We start from the raw sequence: 21,195 nt of genomic DNA on the forward strand, positions 1-21,195 counted from the left end.
TCCAACACGCGTGTCCACAGCTCATGGTTGTCCCTTTTCCTTGAAGATGCTTCACTTCTCATCCAAGAAGCTTCTTCAGTTCTGAGTGAATGGTAGAGAATTGAAGGATTTATATTCCTCACAGTCATCTGGTTGTTAGCAACAACAACAACAACCCTGTGGAGTGGGTTGACAGAGAGAGGGACTGGCCCAAAGTCACCCAGCCAGCACCCCTGCCTAAGGTGGAACTAGAACTCAATGTCTCCCGGTTTGTAGCCAGGTCCCTTAACTTCTAGTCTTAACCACTAGATCAAGGTTGTCGAACTCACATCGTCATGGCGGTGTCATGTGACGTATCGGGAGTTTTTTTTCCTTCTGATACTAAAGCATGCATGGGTGTGGCCAATGCATAGCGCATCCAGCCCACTGGCTGGGAGTTTGACAGTCTTGCCCTGGGGCCTAGACCAAAGTATAGGTGGCCTTTCTTTGTGATTCTCTTTGCTGTTCAATTATTAACAAGAACAGGTTCCCCTCCCACACACGTGCTAGTCATTCCCAACTCTAGGGGGCGCTGCTCATCTCCATTTCAAAGCTGACATCCTTGGTCATGTGGCCGGCATGACCAAATGCCAAAGGAACAACAGAGCACTGTTATCTTCCCACCAAAGGTGGTCCCCTATTTTTCTACTTGCATTTTTACATGATTTTGAACTGCTAGGTTGGCAGAAGCTGGGACAAGTAATGGGAGTTCACTGCGTTACGTGGGGATTCGAACCGCTGAACTGCTGGCCTTTCTGATAAACAAGCTCAGCATCTTAGCCACTGAGCCACCACCTCTCTTAACCAGGACAGAGACTGCTTTATCTTTATCAGACCCAGACAAAATACGCCTGTTGATGTAAATGAGTTTGGCTACCATGTAGGAAAGCATGAGTGGGTGCGGGAAATAAAAGAAGAAACCTCCCACTCTAGTTTGATAAGGCACGTGGGCTCCTTTGCTCAGAATTATCCTGGGAATAATTCAGAAAACTGGTGGACCAGGTGCAGAGAAGGTTAATCAGGAAGTTCAAGGGGTTTAGACAACAATTTTGTGGAGGGAAAAAAAGCAAGGAATTGGGGATGCCTTTTTAGGGGGTGGGGAGAGAAGAGAGTCCTATTCAAATACAGGCAGTCCTTCACTTATGGCCACAATTGGGACCAGCATTTCTGTTCCTAAGTGAGGTAAGTTGTGCCTGACTTTACAACCTTTTTTGGGGTGGGGTGGGGGCAGAGTTGCTAACCGAATCACTGCAGTTGTTAAGTGAATCTAGTTTCCCCAGTTATTTTGTTTGTTGGAGGCCAGCAGGGAAGGTCGCAATGGCCATGGCATGCTCCAGAAATCTGCAGCTGTCATGCTGATTACCAATCACAGCAATTTTGCTCACGTGACCATGGGAACGCTGGTACTTTTTGCAAGTTGGTCCTAAGTCACTTTTCTCCATTCTGCCATTGTAACTTGGGAGAGTTGCTAAGCAAATGGCTTTAAGTCAAGGATTTACCTGTAACTGAAAGACTGCCACTCAGAAGAAGGTCAGGACTGGCTGACCTTCCTATTCAGCAGGCCACAGAATTGACGCATTTAAATTACAGTAAGGCCGATTGGAACGCAACGTTAAGATCAAATGACCAGCAACCACCCTTGCTGTGTCTCCCGGATTCCTGCGCTGTAAAGAAGCCGCGGAAAGTTGGGGGGGGGGGAGGCTTCCGTTAAACGCAGGCGAGCAATACTCTCCTCCGCGCGACGGCTTCCCGGATCGAGCTGCCGAGTTGTGGGCGACCCCAGCCTGCGCCTCTTCAAGGGTCGGGCTCGATCCCGCTGGCCGGCTTTGCTCGAGGGTGGGGTTTCCCCCATTCTCCGCCAAAGCGGGGTTCAGAACTCGGAAGGGCACGCGCGCCCACCTCCCCCGGCGCCTCCAAAGTTTATCCAAGCGCGGGTTGCGCCTTTCCTCCGTGCCAGGGCGAGCTGGGCTGGGGTGGGGCCAGAGAAACAGGTCGGGAGGGCGCCAGCGGCAAGAGGCCGCCAGGGGCCGCTGCCTCCCAGCTGCAGCGCCGCCGGAGCGCTCGGGGCGCCCTGCGAAGGGGGCGGCGGGCGGGCAGACGGGCAGGGCGCAGAAAGAGCGCGGCGCGAAAGAGGCGGCGCGTGAGGAGATCCCCGCCTCTCTCTTCCCTTTTTGGACCCAGCCGGCGAACCAGCAGCCAGACAGTCCGACGGCCAGCCGGTTGGTCTCTCGACATCCCACCAGGGAGGCAACCCGCCGTCCAGCATGCCGAGGGCCAGAGGCGCGGCAGTGAGCCGACAGACTGCTTAGCGCGCTGTGGAACTATTGGCCCGGGTTTGGCGAAAGTCGCCCAGCCCAGTGGAAGTCCGCCTGTCTTGGAGTCGGAGAAAAGCGGTAAGTGCGGGACTTGTTCCCAGGAAAGGAGACATTCCTGGAACGGCCAGCGGGTTGTTTCCTGGAGAGCGGGGAAGACCCGAGAAGCGGGCTTCGCCGCGGCGTTCCCCGGTCGCTTCCCGGCTGATTCAAAAGTTTGCTCCGGCGGCTGGCAAGTTATTGCCTCTTAATCTGGCCGGTTCTCTTCGGAGGAAACGCGCCGCTGAATTTTTCTGACTTGCCCGGAGGGAAAGAAACCTTCAGGGCTGATTTAAGACCAGCGTTCAAGCGTGAGTAACCTGCGGAAAAAGGGGACGCTGTCGATCCTTCTCCGCCAGGTCTCCAAACCCGACAGGAAATTTAGGGATGGCAAGACGGCCAAGTTTGAATCCGCTCGACCGGCGGGCGAGCGGATTCCAAAGGCGAAGCTACCTGCGATGAGAGAAGAGAGGGAAGAGGAGAATTTTAAATTGGTTTCAATCGACGACTTTTTTTTGGGGGGAAATTGGATGATACCTGCCCTCTTCCTCGTCGGTTTAGGGATTGAGCCTTCTGGGCCGCTTCCACAAAAGACGTTTAATTCATATATTCCTCCTTTTCTAAAGACTCGGAATCTAGAGCTCCACCATAGGGAGCAATGCGTCTTCCTAAGATTCGGGCTGGTTAAGGTTGCCTCTCCTCCAAAACAATTCACCATGAAAATAAAAATCACCATCCTGGGGTGAAGGTAGATAGAGGAGCCTCTTTCCCTTCCGCACCGTAAGCCTATCGGAGTGCGTTGAACCGTGGAGATGAAAGCAAACCAGAGTTCCGATTTTATATTATTTTCTTGACGATGAAAACCGAGGAAACTAGAGGAGAGGCAACTGACCTTTCGTTAAACCTGAGCAACAGGTTTAGAGTCTCCCTCCCCCCCTAACGATTTGAGCAGAAGTGTCTAATGGAAGAAATCTAGGGCATTTTGGCCTGAGCTTTTCATACTTTCTTTTTTAACCCTTCCTCCCCTGCCCGCTGATTTTTTTTTTCCTTTTCTTCGAGTCGAGTTTTTTTTAAAAAGGGGGCTGAAGGATCCAGTTTTATTCCCTGCAAGATTGATGAGTAACTCCCGAAAGACAGGGCTTCTAGCGGTATAAACACTGCAGCATCCAAAGAGGATTTGTCAACACTAAAAATAAACAGACCCACAAATGTCTTCAACAGGCACATGTCCAGTTTCAACGATATTTCAAGAATGATGCGGGCAGAGTGAGTCGCTGGCACTTATATTCTTTTATTTTTAAAACCCCGAGCGCTGACCTTGGTGCTGAAATCCGCTCTCCCGCTCTGCCTCTTCGGAGGCCACAGAGAGAGGGAGGGAGGGAGAGAGGGAGAGGAGAGGAGAGAAATATCTCACTCTATGCCTCACTCCGTCCTAAACTGGCCCGGCTGGCAGTGAAAGTACGGGCGAGAAGGGGGGAAAGGAGGTGCGGAGAGAGAAGGCAAATATTTCTGAACACGTAAAAACTGACCCGTGTTTTGGGCCTGGATAAAGATGGAGCTACAGTCCAAAGCCAGTTTGGTTTGGTAGGGAAAAGTGCTGGCTTAGAGACTGTTAGTTCTAGTCCTGCCTTAGACAGAAAAGCCGGCTGGGGGGGACTTTGAACCAATCCCCAGGAGATGGTGAGCTCCAGTCCTTCCTTATATAGGACAACCACTGCCAGTCACCTAACCCACCTCACATGGTTATTTTTTGAGGGGAAACAGGAGAAAAAGGAGTCCACCCCTTTGAGTTACTTATAAAGGCAGGATAAAAGGCATCCATTCAAAAAAAAAAAAAAAACCAAACACACATGTAAATAGCTCAAAGGCCAATCCAGGTGTGGAGGAATCAGGTAGTAGAACAAAAGTATCAATGCTCCTGGGTTGGTGTTGCAGAACTAAGAATTTATTTCTTAATTCCTGGGGGAGTTGAAGCAAAAAGCACCTCCAGGTTGTGCTGGGTGAGAGGAAAAAAACTTGGTCTGGAGATCCTTTGCAAAGCAAATGAGGAAAGGAAAGTCCTGGCTCATTGGGAACCAGAGGTTCCAGGACTATGTGGCATTTTCCAGGCCATATCCCAAATTGGGTTAAGCCAGGAATGTCTGGGGAAGGAGCCTCAAGAGTTGGAATGAGCCCTCTAATCTGCTATAGGTTTTAAAGCCTCCATTTTGAGAGTAAAAACTCCCCAATGTCTCTCCAAATTCCCACCCAATTACACCATTTATTTTGACTGATCCAAAATCTGGATCTTGGCTGTACTTTTTGCACCCCAATCCTGGAGAAACTGTTATTATTTCTTGTTCTTCCCCTTTCTCCTTTTCTAACCCTGTTTGCATCCCATCCTGTTTATTTAGACGTCCAGTTTTTTTTTTTTTTATTACTCACCGAAATACTGGCCTGGGTAGGAGTTGAGATATTTTTAGAGCTGCGCATGAAAAGATTTCAGCATGAAGAGCCTGAATTGGTTCAACCTGGCAGGTCAGCGTTAATGCGAGGAATGATATTAACTCACATGACATCTAAGAGACCATTGCATGTGCATTTTTACAAGGAAACTATTTTCTTTCCCTCTCTCACTTTCCCCATTCCCCATTTTTTCTTTTTATGTTTAGCAAATGGTTAGCAAATATGATGCCTTTTACCTTGAGCAAAACACTTGGGGCCACCCAAGAAAGAATTAAAAACTGTCCCAGCCATTGATGGTGCTTCCTTGTACATGTTTGCATGTTTGTTATGCTGTTCGGAGCCACAAACCTGGAAAGGATACTAATCAGTGACATCCTCAAGATCGATAGCTTTTATCAGGTTGACAAAAGCTGTATCAAGTTGTCACAATACAAACTCCACTATTTTTGAGTGTCCGATTGTTATCAAAACGCATACGCAAAAGGGACAGAGCCGGCACTGTGAGAATATGACTCTGCCTTCAGCATGTATCCCCCCCCCCTTCCCAGGGCAATGTAATGATTAGTCGGTCAGACAGGAACATGAGATTAAATTCCCATGCAGGCTATAAACTTCACTGGGCCAATTATGCACGATTAATGTACTTCACAGGATGGTTGGGATGATAAAATGAGGACAGAGGGGATACACGCTAGAAAAAGTAACCGTATACACTTATTAAATGTGCATGGAGGATGGGTAGTTATTGGCAACTAATTTTCTCCTTATTTTTCATCCCCGTTTCAGAAGAGTCCAACAGCAGTAAAAAGGAACAAAGCATCTTTATTATGGTTTATTTGACTTAGATGATCCTATTTTTATTCCAGCTGCTCAATATAGTATAAACCCAATAACTTTGCCTATTTTTATTTCTTGTTGAGGGGATAAGGAAAATTGCTGTTTGGCTCAAGATTGCCCTGAAAACTCCGAGACTGAGGTAGGAACTGAACCCAGATCTCCATAGAATTAGTGTTAAGGTCTGTCTGTAGAAAGACATCTGCTACTCCCTGTTTTTTATACTATCGCTGGCTAATGGGGAATATATAACCAGGCAGATTAGTAACAATCCTTCTAGGCTAATAGCTTTTTATGCACTTTGCAAAGCTGAGAATATTTAAGTGATGGAGAAATTTTAAGTGAACTCATGATTGTTTAATGGTGGCTGGCACCCAGCCCCAACCATGGCTTATCCTTGTGGATTTGCTTATACATTTTCAATACAGCATTTATATCTGTAAGGGCTATGAAAAATTCCCCATGTCCCCTCATTTCCTGTGATACAAATATGTAAAAGCTGTTTCTCCCTAAATTGGTTACTGAATGTGTGAATTAACTTCTTGGGGAAAGAATGCATTTTAAGGGTTGAAAAAGGACCAATTTTCATGGCATTATGGGGTGCTCCTAAAATAAGAAGTGCAAGTTTTCTGCTGATATTGAAGATGTGGCTGAGATGTAGGTTGGTGAAACCTACTCTGAGCAATACAGCAATACTGATATCTATGGTATAACAGCCATTATATTTGCTCATGATTTCTTGAAAATTGCATAACTGGATAAACTACTTAGAATCTGCACATTCCATATGTTTGAGGATGCAAACTGTTAAGACCCTACCACAATACAAAAATTAAAAATCTTGAGACTCTAGAAAAAGTGCAGAGAAGAGCAAAGAAGATGATTAGGGGGCTGGAAGATAAAATGTATAATGAACAATTGCAGGAACTGAATGTGTCTAATCTAACAAAGAGAAGGGCCAGGGGTGACTTGATACTGGTATTCTAATATCTGAGGGGCTGTCAGAGAGAAGAGGGAGATCAACCTATTCTGCAAAGCCCCGAGGGCAGGAGAAGAAATAACAGATGGAAACCTATCAAGGAGACAAGCAACCTAGAACTAAGGAGACTTTTCTTATCGGTGAGAACAATTAACCAGTGGAAGAGCTTGCCTCTAGAAGTTGTGGGTGGTTTTCCAGAAGAGACGGAACAGCTATTTGTTCCAAATGGTAAATGGGTTGAACTGGAAGAAGATCTCCAAAGTTTCTTCCAACTCTTTTGTTATTCTGTTAAACTCTCCCAGCATCACAAACTGAGTGGATCCCTGAAAGTGTCTCAAAGCCAGGGAACACAGCAGACTTCAGACGAGGGTTCTTCAGCAAAATGCTTTAGATATCCCTTCCTTGTGAAAACCAGCTTTAAAATTATGGGAATGCTGAAGATGCAAACACCCACCCACCCCCCAGCCCAAAATCTGATGCTTAGGTTAGATCAACAGCCTTATGCTGAAGAGATCAGCCTTGGTTGGGATCCTTCAAATAGAGCAGAAGGCAGCAAAGATGATACTGGCTGGGGATTATGGGAATTGCTATCCCTCCAGATTCTCCCAGTCTGGAGAATGCCAGTAAACTGAATAATAGGATGCTGGGTCTGAGCAAACTGGAATTCAGGAACCGAGTCAGAGGGCTACTGTTTTTGCTTTCTTGTGAATTTATTCATATATTTAAATAGGAGACTTTAACCCCTTATCTGGTTTCCTCATGCAAATTACTTCTCATGCAAATTATTGTTCTTTATGACAATTTCTACCACAGAATGGTTTGCTCTTGGTTAACAGCTTTAATCATTCAGTTTGCCTGAAAACTTTATATTGCTTAAGTTCAGTTTTTGGATATAGAATGGATCCTGTTTCCTAATCTGTACACATGCTAAGCATAATGTTTGCATTACTCAAAAATCAGTTTTCAGCCGCAGGTTATGTATGTTTTTATAATTTAACATAATGTAATGTACATTGAGGAAGCCTCTGAATATTTCATGTGCTCATTATTCTTGTTAGTATTTTTAATTTTCTCATATCTACACAGTCGAACTCTCTCCAGATCTGGCTCTGTGCCCAAACTTTGGACATGAACAAAAATGTTGACATGTTCGTGTGTTTAATGTGTTTGTGTGTTAGAAATCCATTTAGCTGCTGAATAAAGTATGTAAGAGATTCCAGTATAAACAATAATTGTGCAGAAAATGAAATGAGGGAAACATCTGTCGTAACTTTCGCAAAACTTTTGATTTTCTGGCATCTTTTGCTTCATGCATGAAATAATTTTTGTCTGCAATAAAGCACATTTTTTTTATTTTTCAGCCCACATAACTAATATTTCCTGAAATAGTATTAATTGGTGTGGGGGGGATGTGTGTAAAACTATGGTATGAAAAAAAAAATTGAAAATATATATTTGTTTATTTCCAAGCAAAGAATGGGAAAAGGGTATAGTCCTCAAGGACTGATTTAGGAGTAGAATTCAGGGGTGGAAAAGAACCTTTTAATAAAACATAATAATAGCAGTAGTAAGTAGAGGAATCTAAATATGTTTTGCTATTCCATCAGAAGGGTTGTTTTTTGAGAAGCCAGATTTCAAAGCCAGATGGGAGAGACTGAGACATTTCATCATCCAGAGAGAACTGGGTTCAAACTCTGCATTCACACTCTTGCTGGGTGCAACTGAGCCCAAGACCAGCCTCATCCAGTCTCCCTGGCAGAACCACAGGGAAAAACCCACAGGTGGGCAATATAGATATAGATCCTGTAAGCTTCCTCCTCCTCCTCCTCCTCCTCCGAAGAGGCTGGATTCACAGAATAGCTGATTTGGGCTAAAAATGAGGATGGTTTTTTGTGATTCGGCTCTATATAGTGGGAGTGTCTATGCAGAAAAGTCATCACAGAAACATGATCAACATGTAAAAAGTCCCACCCCTTTTTACCGGTGTTGTGCAACAGGGAGGGGGGGAGTTATTCAGGAGAAGTTTTATGAAAAGGAAAAGGGGCAAGTTATAATTATGAGCACCTGTACTCATTCTTACGTGGCAATTTCATAAGGCTTATGACCGCAACCAACCCCCCAAATTTCCACTGCTAAGCAAGGCAGTTGTAGTGTCCCATTTAATGATCTCTTTTTGCCACATTTGTTAAGCAAATTAGTACAAGTTGTCATGTGAATCACACGGTCATTAGGCAAACCCAGATTCCCACGTTGACTTTGCTTGTCCAAAGCTGGCTGGGAAAGTGGTCACAAGACCTCCCTGGGACACTGCAACCATCCTAAGTACATGCCTTTTGCCAAATTTTTGAATTTTGATCATGGGGATGCTGCAACAGTCATAGGTTTGAAAACCAGTCATAAGTCACTTTTTTCAGTGCTGTTATAACTTTGAATAGCCACTAAATGAATGGTTGTGTTACTTTCAGCTTCTGTATGGCTTCATATTTAAGTGAACTGTTGCAGCCAGAACTTGTGAATAGTCACAAGTTGTGGCTGCAACAGTTCACTTAAATATGAAGCCATACAGAAGCTGAAAGTAACAGTCAGGTAGGTGCATCAGATCTTGGCTATAGATATCCAAGTCTCAACTTTTTCTGGGTGCAATTCAAGGAGCTGCTTATCACCCTTAAAGCCCCACCCCCTCCATGGCTTGGGGCCAGGCTATTTGAAGGACTGCCTCTCCCCTATTATACCCACTCAACCCACCAGGATGAAAAGGAAGGGCTTGTTACCGGTCCTGTAGATTAGGGATGGGGGCCACAAAAAGGGGTCTTCTCAATGGTGGCCCCCTTCTTCGTGGAATGTCATCCCCCTGAGATATGGTTGGCTCCCCGTCTGTTGCTTTTCCAAAATTCTGTGGTTGCATTAGGCATGGGGTTAGGTTTTTATGATGGATTTTTAAATGTTGTAAGCTCTCTCTCTCTCTCTCTCTCTCTCTCTCTCTCTCTCTCTCTCTCTCTCTCTCTCTCTCTCTCTCTGTATGTATGTATGTATGTATGTATGTATGTATGTATGTATGTATGTATATGGCCATTTGTTCCTGGCCACCTAGTGGATGACTGAATGAGACTTCTTTTCTGGGAATAAACCTATAGTAGGTTTGTTATCATGACATGGCTGGATTAACATACACCTTAAACATGCATAGGCTAGAAACCATAATTGGCTGAACTCACATTCTCCATTCTGGAACAGGTGTTTTCTACTGGTGCGTCTTTTCAAAAAAATATATAATAAATAAGTAAAATAAATAAAGTGACCACTAGATGGCTGAAAAGAGTATGAATTTCCTGTGTCTCTATGCTGCTCTCTAGTGGCTAACTGCGTATCTAGAGCCTAGATTTGGTAGTCTAGAACTGAGCTTTTCTAGGGTTTCACAATACAACATTGCAATTCCATATTTTGCATTATTCTTTGCAATAGCTCATAGAAGGGAAATACTACTAAAACACTAACAAATTCAGAAAGACACATCCCACATTACTTTCACAGCAATCTGGTTAGGTAGGCTAGAATGACAGGCAGTGACTCAGCCAAAACCATGTTAGCTTCATTATCTTCATCAGCCATCCACTAGGTGGCCATTTGTTCTGGCCACCTAGTGGATGGCTGAATGAGAATTTTTTTTTTCTGGGAATAAATCTACAGTAGGTTTGTTATCATGACATGTCTTGATTAACACATACCTTAAACATGCATATGCAACCCACGGAGTTTAAGCCAGAGATGTTTTAATTGGGTATTCTACCAGAGAAATACAGTAAAGAAGATTCATATTTGATTGTACAAATAAGAGCAGTAGCTAGAATTGTATTTGCACAAAACTGGAAAGCAGACAAAACCCCATTGGAAGGGGAGGTAATAAGAAGATATTAGACTGCAGAAATGAATAGGTTGACATTGAGAATAAAGGACAAGGGGAAATCAGTGTACTATAGGACATGGGGGCGATTTTATGAATGGTTTGAAAAAAGATATCAATAGAAAGAAAAAGGAACAAAACATGAAATAAGTATCTCAGACGACACGTGATTAATGTAGGGGGAGGGGAAATAAGAAAATATCAAAATGTGAATATACAGGCAGAAAAATTATATGAATTGACATATGTTAAGTAACAATTATAAGAATGTATATCTAAGAATGAATTTGAAAGGAAAAATAAAAAAACTTCTTACAAAAATATATATGCATATGCTAGAAACCATAATAGGCTGAACTTACATTTGGCCTTATGGAACAGGTGTCTTCTACTGGTGCATCTTTTATTGAAAAATGTTGATTCTAGGAAAAGTTCAGAGAAGAGCAGCAAAGATGATTTAGGGCACCGGTGGCTAAAATATAGGAAGAACAGTTGCAGGGAAAAGATATGAGAAGGATAAGGGAGACATGATAGCAGTCTTCCAATATTTGAGGGGCTGCCGCAAAGAAGAGGGGGTCAACCTATTCTCCAAAGAGCCCAAAGGCAGGACAAGAAGTGATGGGTGGAAACCCATCAAGGACAGAAGCAACATAGAACAAAGGAGAAATTTCCTGACAGTGAAAACAATTTAATTAATAGAAAGACTTACCTCCAGAAGTTGTGTGCTCCATCACTGGAGGTGTTCAAGAAGAAACTGGACAGCCATTAGTTTAGAATGGTATGGGGCCTCCTGCTTGAGCAGGGATGTTGGTCTAGAAGATCTCCAAGGTCCCTTCCCACCTTGTTATTCTGTGTAGAATTTCCCAGAATTCCTTAACCAGCATATCCACTGCTAAGAATCCTGGGACTTGAAGTCAAAACATCCAGAGTGCTCCAAAGTTGAGATAGGCTTTGTGAAACCATCATGAACAAAGATTACACATTCCAGCAGCTGTGTTTCACACAACACATCAGGCCAAAACTAACCAAACCTACATCATAACATATATGAACTCCATGTGCCTTGCAGCTCACACCAATTGATAGATCCCAAACTGAATATAGTTTTCCACTCTGTTCTTTCATTGGCATTCCCTGGAGAAATTTTCTGGAGAAAACCAGCTGGAGTTAGACTGACAGGTGAGATACATTAATTTTCATGATGGACCCTGAAGCCTGCAGGGTATGATGGGTGTGGAGAAGAGGGTGCAAGAAAGGAACCAGAGACATTTCCATTGAAATGTCACTTTGAAATAGTGAAAGTCCTGATTTTGCTCCAACTCTGCCAGTGGCCATGTGTGTAGATGATATGTTTAAAAACCAGACTTTAATTCAGAGGTCTTTTTCTTCGCTTGTCTTGTTGAGTGACAGCTTTTAAACAGAATAGAAATCAGGTAATATCGAATTTCCTGCTGTTACTGGATGAATATGTTGATTCCTTCACAGGAACTAATGTTAGTAGTTCAGAAGGAGGGGGAAATTGTGCTGATAAGAATATAAGTTCCCTGTCCAAGGATGTTCCAGAATCAATGGCTTTTAATTTTCTGTTGAATTTTAATTGGGAAAAAAAACTCATGGAATTGGAATTAGAAGAATAGAAGTAAGGATATTCAGAATAACAGAATGACAGTGTTGGAAGGGACCTCAGAGGTCTTCTAGCCCAACCCCCTTCTCAAGTAGGAAACCCTATACCACTCCAGACAGATCTCTTCTTTAAATTCCTCCAGCGATGGAGCATTAACTTCTGGAGGCAAGTTGTTTCACTGAGTTAATTATTCTCGATATCAGGAAATTCCCATTAGTTCCAGATAGCTTCTCTCCTCAATTAGTTTCTATCCATTGCTTCTTATCCTGCCCTCAGGTGCTTTGGAGAATAGGTGGATCCCCTCTTCTTTTGTGTTCACAAGGGCAATAAAAAGTTGGCAGTTGTGACTGCATTTAAATGAATTTAATTATTATATAATTAATTATATATATGTGTTGCATGCAGAATTGCTGTAAAAAGGGGTTGGGATTTTAAACATGAGGATTCCATCTTGATATTTTTTGCTTCTTCTGTGGATGGCAGGATGGATAAAAGGGTAATCGATATGCACACGCAAAGATACAAACCATCTTTTTAGGGTTAAGGGGAAAACCCTGAAAGAATATATATTTACCACAGAGTTTTGTGATGTTGCGTAATGATTGACTTTTGCAGAAAACGGGGGCCAACGAAGAATGGAATGAAGAGGTTGGAACCTATCTAGAAGCTTATTGGCTGAACTCATGTATCACTTAACTTTAGTTTAACCTTGGTTTATTGACTCAACTACAGTCAATCTGATTCAGTTGTCGAGCAGGGAGGACAGTCTAGGGTTAGAAAGCAACTAAACTGAAATTAAACCACAGAAGGCATTTTATGTCCATTAGGTCTTTATTTCTTAATAGAATAAAGAAACATAGTTTGGGAATATAAAGTCTAATCTGGGTTGAAAAAAACTTGATGGCCACTAGGTGGCAGCCAAATAGTTTCCCGTATCTCTCAGCTGCCCTCTAGTGAACTCTGGATTTTTGCAGCCCTATTTTATATTATTTTATATTATTATTTATTATTATTTATTATTATTTATTTTATATTATTTTATATTATTTTATATTATTTTATATTATTTTATATTATTTTATATTATTTTATATTATTTTATATTATTTTATATTATTTTATATTATTTTATATTATTTTACATTATTTATTTTATATTATTATTTATTTTGTTTTGTTTTGTTTTGTTTTAATTCTGTTCCGTTAACTTTACTTTTTACTTTATTATTTTAATTTTCAAATTTATTTGCTGCCCATCTCGCTATCCAGAGTGGCTCACTATCTCATAAATTTAAGATTACCTCACATCCCACAGACCCCCAAGAAGAATTTTCTAGACTCTCCACAAGGAGGAGCCGGACTTGTTTACTTCTTTGAGAGGACATATCTGGGCTTCTGTTGTGGGCGCTCTCACAAAATGGCTGTGGTGTGATGGGCATGGTCCAAAAACATGGTGACCGTGCTCCCAGGCACCATTTTAACCCTTTGAGGTGACTGGTAACCATCCTAGCAACTCGGGCTACCTATGTTGTGGAATTGTTTCTGAACACAGCGGTTGCCTATGTTGTTATATTTTCTTCACTCCCTAAAAATAAATTTAAAAACCAACATAAAGAATAAGAACCACTTATCTGAAATGGTGTAGTGAAGTGGTTCTCAACCTATGGTGTGTGGACCCCTGGGGTGGGCATGAGGTTGTCACAGGGGGTCCGTGAAGCCTTGAAGAAATGTTATGATTTAAATCTTAAAATCTTGGGGGGGGGGAGTTGTCTGTGGTCATGAAAGTTATGCAAAGTGTGTGGGGTCCATGGTGAAGAAAAGGTTGAGTTGTCAGTGATGCAGTGTCTTGCTCAATTAGTGGGCTGGACTAGAAGATCTCTAGGGTCCCTCTGAGCTCTATTAATCTGTATCTTATATTCTGAATACTTCTGGGGCCTTCCTTATTAACGTTCTCCTTTAGTAACATCGAAAAGCCATTAAATAAATTGTTCCTGACAGTGAGAACAATTAATCAGTGGAACAGAATTTGCCTCCAGAAGTTGTGAATGCTCCAACACTGGAAGTCTTTAAGAAGATGCTGGATAGCCATTTGTCTGGAACGGTCTAGGGTTTCCTGCCTAGGCAGGGGGTTGGACTAGAAGACCTCCAAGGTCTCTTCCAACTCTGTTTATTCTATTCTATTCTATTCTATTCTATTCTATTCTATTCTATTCTATTCTATTCTATTCTATTCTAAATAGACCTAACAAACTTACTGGAGATTTGGAAGAAGCTCAGGGGTTGCTCCTTTTGCAGCTTGACTTTAGCGAATACCAGTTTTTTTTTAAACCTCCTCTAAACGCAGCACTGCATGGCCATTGCTCCAGAGCCTTTATACGGTCAGCTGCTTAAAGAAAATTATGGCTTGCCCCCACACACACCCTTGACACCCGTCAGCATGTGCTTGGCTCCCCGGGGACAACTTTTCTGTATCGGAACTAATTTTCGAAGCGTGGAGGCATCCCAGCCGTCGGTTATCAGAGAGGCTGGGATTTCTTGGTAGCATCTCTTCCATTTCTTTTTTTCTTTTTGGCAGCCGCTTTCCAGAATCTGTTGCTGAGCTGTCTCCCGTGTTTCCCGCAAAGGATGATTATGTTCTGTGCTAGGTGTCTGCTTCGTGGACTAAGCTATTTGTTATTATTATTTTTCTGTTTTCCTTTTTACACGTTTAAACGGCCCAGAATGCCCTGCCGTATCTCCCTGCCACCGTATTAGCCAAGAAAGTGTAAGAAATCACAGGTAGTCCTCGATTTGTGACCACGACTGAGCTCAGCATTTCTGTTGCTAAGCGAGGCAGTTGCTAAGCTGCCCCATTGTATGTTCTTTCTTGCCTTCGCTTTGTGAAGGGAACATCTGCGGTTGTTGGGTTAGTAACACCATTGTTTAGTGGCTTCCTTGTCGACTTTGCTTGTCAGAAGGTCACAAAAGGGGATCCCATGACCCAGGGACACGGCAACCGTCATAAGTATGAGACCGTTGCCAAGGGTCTGAGTTCTGATCACACGACCATGGGGATGCTTGCAACAGTTGTGAAAAATTGGTCGCAAGTCACTTTTTTCAGTGCTGTTGTCACTTTGAATGGTCACTAAGTGAATTGTGGTCAGTTGAGATGAACCTGTAATGGTTTTTTTTTGGTGCAGGCAGGTGTGTGTGTGTGTGTGTGTGTGTGCGTGTGTGTGTAGCCTTTCTCGTGGCTGATGCAACATCTGGGCCAACTTTTCAGTTTGGTTTGGAAAATGGTGCTGAACCATTTGGTTGGGGCAGTGGGGGGGAAGGATCTGTGAACAGAAATGACAATCTGGATTCAGAATCAGTTGGGGAAAACGTTTAGATTCAATGCAGAAAACTTTGAAGTGAATCACCAAACAGTCTTAATATGTGGAGCCCAACACTTCTAAGTTTACAGTCATTGGCTTCCTTGTGTGTGGGTGTGTACGGTAGTTAGGGATGTTTTTCACTTGCTGAGCTGCTTTCCCATGGAGCATATGGAGTTTGGCTCACTTGCATGAATTACGTTTATTGCACTGGGAACATCTGCTTCCTTCTCCCCACTCTGTGGAGTGGGTTGGAATTGCCATATAACAAGGATGGAGTGCCAAAGCAAAAGGATTCCTCTTCACACAACCCCTTGGACTGCAGTGTCCGGAAAATACTTGGCTGCTGAATGGTAAGTACATTGCAAATAAATAAGTAGCCGTATTGGATCGTTTCTTTGGGCGAAAGGAGGGTTGCTGGCAAACGGAAAAGTGGGAAAACTGCTTTGATCTTTTGCTGCTGAGAGTTGCTTTATGGGAAAAAAACAAAAAAACAAAAGAGAAGCATAAAATTAGAAGTCCACTAATTGCAGCCCAGAAGGGGCTCAGCGCTGGGAATCCCATCATCACCATTCGAAGATCACTCAGTTGTCATTGTGATCCTGATGGGCTACATTGTCACAACTGAAGGCATTGAAGCTCTGGGATAGTTTGGTGTTGAAGTAGTATAACAAAAAGGCAGATATGTCTGTCTGTCTGTCTGTCTGTCTCTCTTATCTACCTACCTACCTACCTACCTACCTCTATCAATCATCTATTTACCTGTCATCTCTCTCTCCCCCGCCTCTCCATCCATATCTATCTATCTATCTATCTATCTATCTATCTATCTATCTATCTATCTATCTATCTATCTATCTATCTATCTATCATCTACTTACCTGTCATGTCTCTCTCTCCCTCCCCCTCCTCTCCATCAATCCGTATCTATCTATCTATCTATCTATCTATCTATCTATCTATCTATCTATCTATCTATCTATCTATCTATCTATCTATCTATCTCCCCCTCCCCCTCCTCTCCATCCATCATCCATCTATATCTATCTATCTATCTATCTATCTATCTGTCTGTCTGTCTGTCTGTCTGTCTGTCTGTCTGTCTGTCTGTCTGTCTGTCTGTCTGTCTATCATCTACTTACCTGTCATGTTTCTCTCTCCTTCCCCCTCCTCTCCACCGATCTGTATCTATCTATCTATCTATCTATCTATCTATCTATCTATCTATCTATCTATCTATCTATCATCTATCATCTATCTATCATCTACTTACCTGTCATGTCTCTCTCTCTCCCTCCCCCTCCTCTCCATCCATCCGTAACTAACTAATTATCTATCTATCTATCTATCTATCTATCTATCTATCTATCTATCTATCTATCTATCTATCTATCTATCTATCTATCTATCATCTACTTACCTATCATCTCTCTCCCCCCCCCCCATCTATTTTATGTAAAATGTTCATGTAACTGCTCATAAATAACTCTTGGTGGCTCAAATGTATGTTTCTATAAATTAAATTTATTGAAGTATTTTTTTAAAAATATACATGCTAGTTAAACATTCAAACAATGTATAACACCAAAAACTATAAAACTAAACAGACAGTTTGGTCTAGTGGTTAAGGCACCAGGCTAGAAACCAGGAGACCATGAGTTCTAGTCTTGCCTTTGGCATGAGAGCCGCCTGGGTGACTTCGGGCCAATCACCAGGAGATGGTGAGTTCTAATCCTGCCTTAGGCATCAAAGCCAATTGAGTGATTTGGAGCCTATCACTGGGAAATGGTGAGTTCTAGTCCCACCTTAAATGTAAAAGCCAGCTGGGTGACTTTGGGCCAATCACTCTGTTTCTCAGCCCAACTCACCTCACTGGATTGTTGTTTTGGAGAAAAAACAATAGGAGGAAGGAGTACTAGATATGTTCGCAGTTTTAAGTTGTTAATCAAAATAGTCAAAGGCAGGATATAAATAATGAATAAATAACCCTTTCTCCCGCCCTCCATTCTTTGGGAAATTGAATCACTGGTTTTCGAGTAGTCCCATTTGGAAGATGTTGGCCTCACCTGCTTGCTCAGGTGTAACTACGGTGCTGAGGCATCAACCCAGTAAAATCCAGGACAGACTTTCGTTTTTGTTGTGCAAAAACTCCTTTTTCCTGCTTTTGCCTAATCAGTCCCAGTAAACCACTATTAAGGGGCCCTGAAAGAATGTATAAATCAGACGGATCTCTTCAGGTGCGTTATTCGTCATTGGAAAATGCCGACACGGCTCACTGGCTGACAACATTTGGAATTAAGAGCAAGGCTTGCATTGTTGGAAGCTGTTATGTGAGTTGCAGCTCCCCCAAATCTGCCCGCGGGAGAAAAAATTGCAAAGTCCAAGCAGCTCCTTCTGGGTAGAGAATAATAATGCCAGGTCAGAGGAAAAGAGAGGGTTTTTTTTTTGTTTTGTAAAGGCTGGAAACCTTATCTGAACTTTATTTAGCTTTATTAAGAATTTTCATGTAGTAAAAGACAAATTAAAAAAAGGGAAAGAAAACCAGGAAAGGGCAAGGAAAGAAAAAGAAAAGTTAAGAAATATAGAAATATTGACATGGGTTCAACAGTTGCATTCTTATTTTCATTTCTCTGTCTTAAATATTTTACAAAGCCCTTCACATCCTCGTTTAGTTTCCTTCATCTTCGAGATCCATAAACAATCGGTTCCCCTTTTCCTTCTTTCAGCAAAAAGAAACCATGAAAGGTTTCAGATTAAAAATAAAATAAAAGTACTTCTTGTTTTGTCTCTAACCAAACAGGCCAGTTTGGCAATTCTGCCAGTTCTGACATTTTCACAAAGTCTCCTTCTGCTGAGGTTTTTTTTTACTCTTCTTCCATTGTGCATACGCCGGTAATCTTGTTGCAGTTACAAGGACTTTTATGGACTTTATATGGAAAGAAGAAATGACTAAATTCATGATTTTTATTTTATTTTATTTGGGGATCAAAAAGACTTAAAGTGGTAGGGGAAAATGTAAGATGATATGTATGTGATAGAAGAAAGGCCATTTCCTCTCCTCCTATTCTCCTTTCCTATTTTCCTTTCCATTTCCTTTTCTTTCCTCCTATTTTCCTTTCCTTTTATTTTCCTTTCCTATTTTCCTTTCCTTTTATTTCCTTTCCTTTCCTCTCCTCTTATTTTCCCTTCCTCCTATTTTCCTTTCCTTTTATTTTCCTATTTCCCTTTTCATTTCCCTTTCTTTCCTTCTATTTTCCTTTCCTTTCCTCTCCTCCTATTTTCCTTTCCTCCTATTTATCTTTCCTATTTTCCTTTCCTTTTATTTCCTTTCCTTCTATTTTCCTTTCCTCCAACTTTCCTTTCTTATTTTCCTTTCCACCCCTCTCCTCTCCTCCTCCTTCCCTCCTCTGTTCCTTCTCTCTCCCTCCCATCCTTCCCTCCATTTCTTCCTTTCCTTCCTTTCTTTTTTCTTTCATTTCCTCCTTTCATTTTTTTAAACTTTTGTTGTGTTCAAAAAATTCCACTTAAAAACCAATAAATAAAAAGGGAGAAGAATAGCGCCACATGCATTTTCGATAGGTTGCCAAGTCTACCGAAGGAGGCCTACCCTTTTTCATTGCCCTTTTGAGAAGAACCCACCCTGAAAGAACAAAAAAAAGGGAGTAAATTATAAAAAGGAAGCTCAGTGTAAACATCTGGATTTTCTGGAATCGACCGAAAGGCCATTTATTTTTCTGAAATGTGTTTGTCCTGATTTTGAGCCAACTGCCACCCCCCACTCCCACCCCGATAAAGGACTTCCAAATTTGTGGAAAAGGAGAAAATCACAGGGGGGGGGGCGGGGGCGAGATGAGCAAACTTGGGCACAAGACTAGAAGTTAAATCGCAGCTTCTGCCATGACACTCTCTTAAGTGAGAATGAATTCATTCCGAGGGAGAGAATGAATTCTACAGAGAGGTTCTTCCAATAGAGCTAACGGTAAAACCTCATTTTCCTTCAATCTGCTACAACTCGCTGGAAGAATACTACAGAGCCATGCAAACCTCTGGCACGCGAGCCATCTCCGCGGGCATGGGAGCCGTCGCCCTAGGTCAACTCCACTGCGCATGCGTGTGCGCCTGCCGCTGGCCAGCTGGTTTTCGTGTGTCTGCCTCCGCGCATGCGCGGGATTGCAGCATGCGTCCCGTGGCCAGTTTTTGGTCCCAGGAGGCTTCAGGGAGACCAGCTAGGCCCAAAACGGGCCGCGTGGGCATCTGCGCACATGCACGGAGGAGGGGGGGAGTGCGGGGAGGGTCACACGTGATTTCTGGGCAGGCGAGGGGTCGCACGTGCATGCACAGTTGGATGGGGCGTGCGGGGAGCATTGCATTATGGGTGTGGGCATGCGTGCAGATGCTTTCGGCCCCTGAGGGGGGAAAGGTTGGTTATCACTGCTATAGAGGAATATCACTTAAGCAGCAAAACAGTCTCGGCTTCCTTCCACCCATCCAAAGAAAGTTATTTGGTACCATCTCAAATTGCTGCAAAGATAAAAACCTCATAGGCCCATCTCTTCCAAACAACCACAGGCCTTCAAGTCAAGAGGACGCCTCCTGTGGATTAATATACAAAAGCTATACAAAAAAAAAGGATTTGGTTCTTGTGACCTTCAGATGGAACTTGACGTGGCATCAAGGAGGTCTTAATTTGGGGTAGTGGGGGTGTGTGATGGTGGGTTGATCTCCTAGTTAAAGAGGTTGTGGTTGGATTTACACAATACCCTGAATTCCAGACCTGGGCCAAATCCTTGTTTATGACCTTTAGACCAGAGGGCACTGCAATTAAAAACACACCCGTAGCTATTAATAAAACCAAAAGGTAGATTAAAAATATAATACAATTTCAGAGTTACGTATTTACGATCACAACTGGGCCCAAAGTTCCTGTTGCTAAACAGGAACAGTTGTTAAGTGAGTTTTGCCCCAGCTTACGACCTTTCTTGCCATATTTGTTAAGTGAATCACTGTAGTTGTTAACTTAGTAGCGCAGTCGTTAAGTGTACCCGGCTTCCCCTTTGACTCTGCTTGTCAGAAAGTTGGAAAAGGGGATCACAAGACCCCCCAGGGCACTGCAACCGTCATACATGTGAGTCAGTTGCTAAACTAAGCCTGAATTTTGACCATGTAAAACTGTGGAGATGCTACAAAAGTCCCAGGTGTGAAAAATAGTCATAAATCTTTTTCTTTTTTAACTTTGAATGATCTAAATGAATGATTGCAAGTTGAAGACCACTGTGCATAAAATAAATTACTGTAGTAATAATAACATAGACAGTGGCAACTTTTTTTTATTGCAGTTAGAATGGAATAAATGAAGACAACAAACTGGACCAACTTAGAAAAAATATCGGGATCCTAATCAAATAGAAGTGTCAGATAAGTATCGTGCTCTCTATTAGAGTAATTCTTTAAAATAGATATTCAGCTTTCCCATCTTGTCAAGTGTAACACATGTGGACTTCAACTCCCAGAATCCCACAGGCCAACATAGAACATAGAATAACAGGGCTAGAAGGGACTTTGGAGGTCTTCTAGTTCAGCTCCTGCTTGAGAAAAAGATGCTAAATAATATGTCTTCTGTATGTCTTCTGTGAGGAGCCAAGGTGGCGCAGTGGTTAAATGCAGCACTGCAGGCTACTGCTAGATCAGCA

At 42.5% G+C, this 21,195-nt stretch overlaps 1 protein-coding gene across 7 annotated transcripts in view; it reads left to right on the forward strand.

Moving 5' to 3' along the window:
• The first annotated feature begins 2,234 nt into the window (after positions 1-2,234).
• The window catches only part of LOC106545622 (sodium channel protein type 5 subunit alpha), a 351,125-nt gene continuing 332,164 nt past the window's right edge, over positions 2,235-21,195 (forward strand). For all 7 annotated transcript variants that reach the window (XM_087712437.1, XM_087712436.1, XM_087712435.1 and 4 more), the window contains exon 1: positions 2,235-2,411. The gene's annotated coding sequence lies outside the window, so the exon portion shown is untranslated. The remainder of the gene's footprint in view (positions 2,412-21,195) is intronic.

This window comes from Thamnophis sirtalis, unplaced genomic scaffold (assembly GCF_051295495.1).
Source record: "Thamnophis sirtalis isolate CommonGarterSnake01/CBP01778 unplaced genomic scaffold, rThaSir2_p1.2 scaffold_4, whole genome shotgun sequence".
Classification (NCBI taxonomy): Eukaryota; Metazoa; Chordata; class Lepidosauria; order Squamata; family Natricidae; genus Thamnophis; species Thamnophis sirtalis.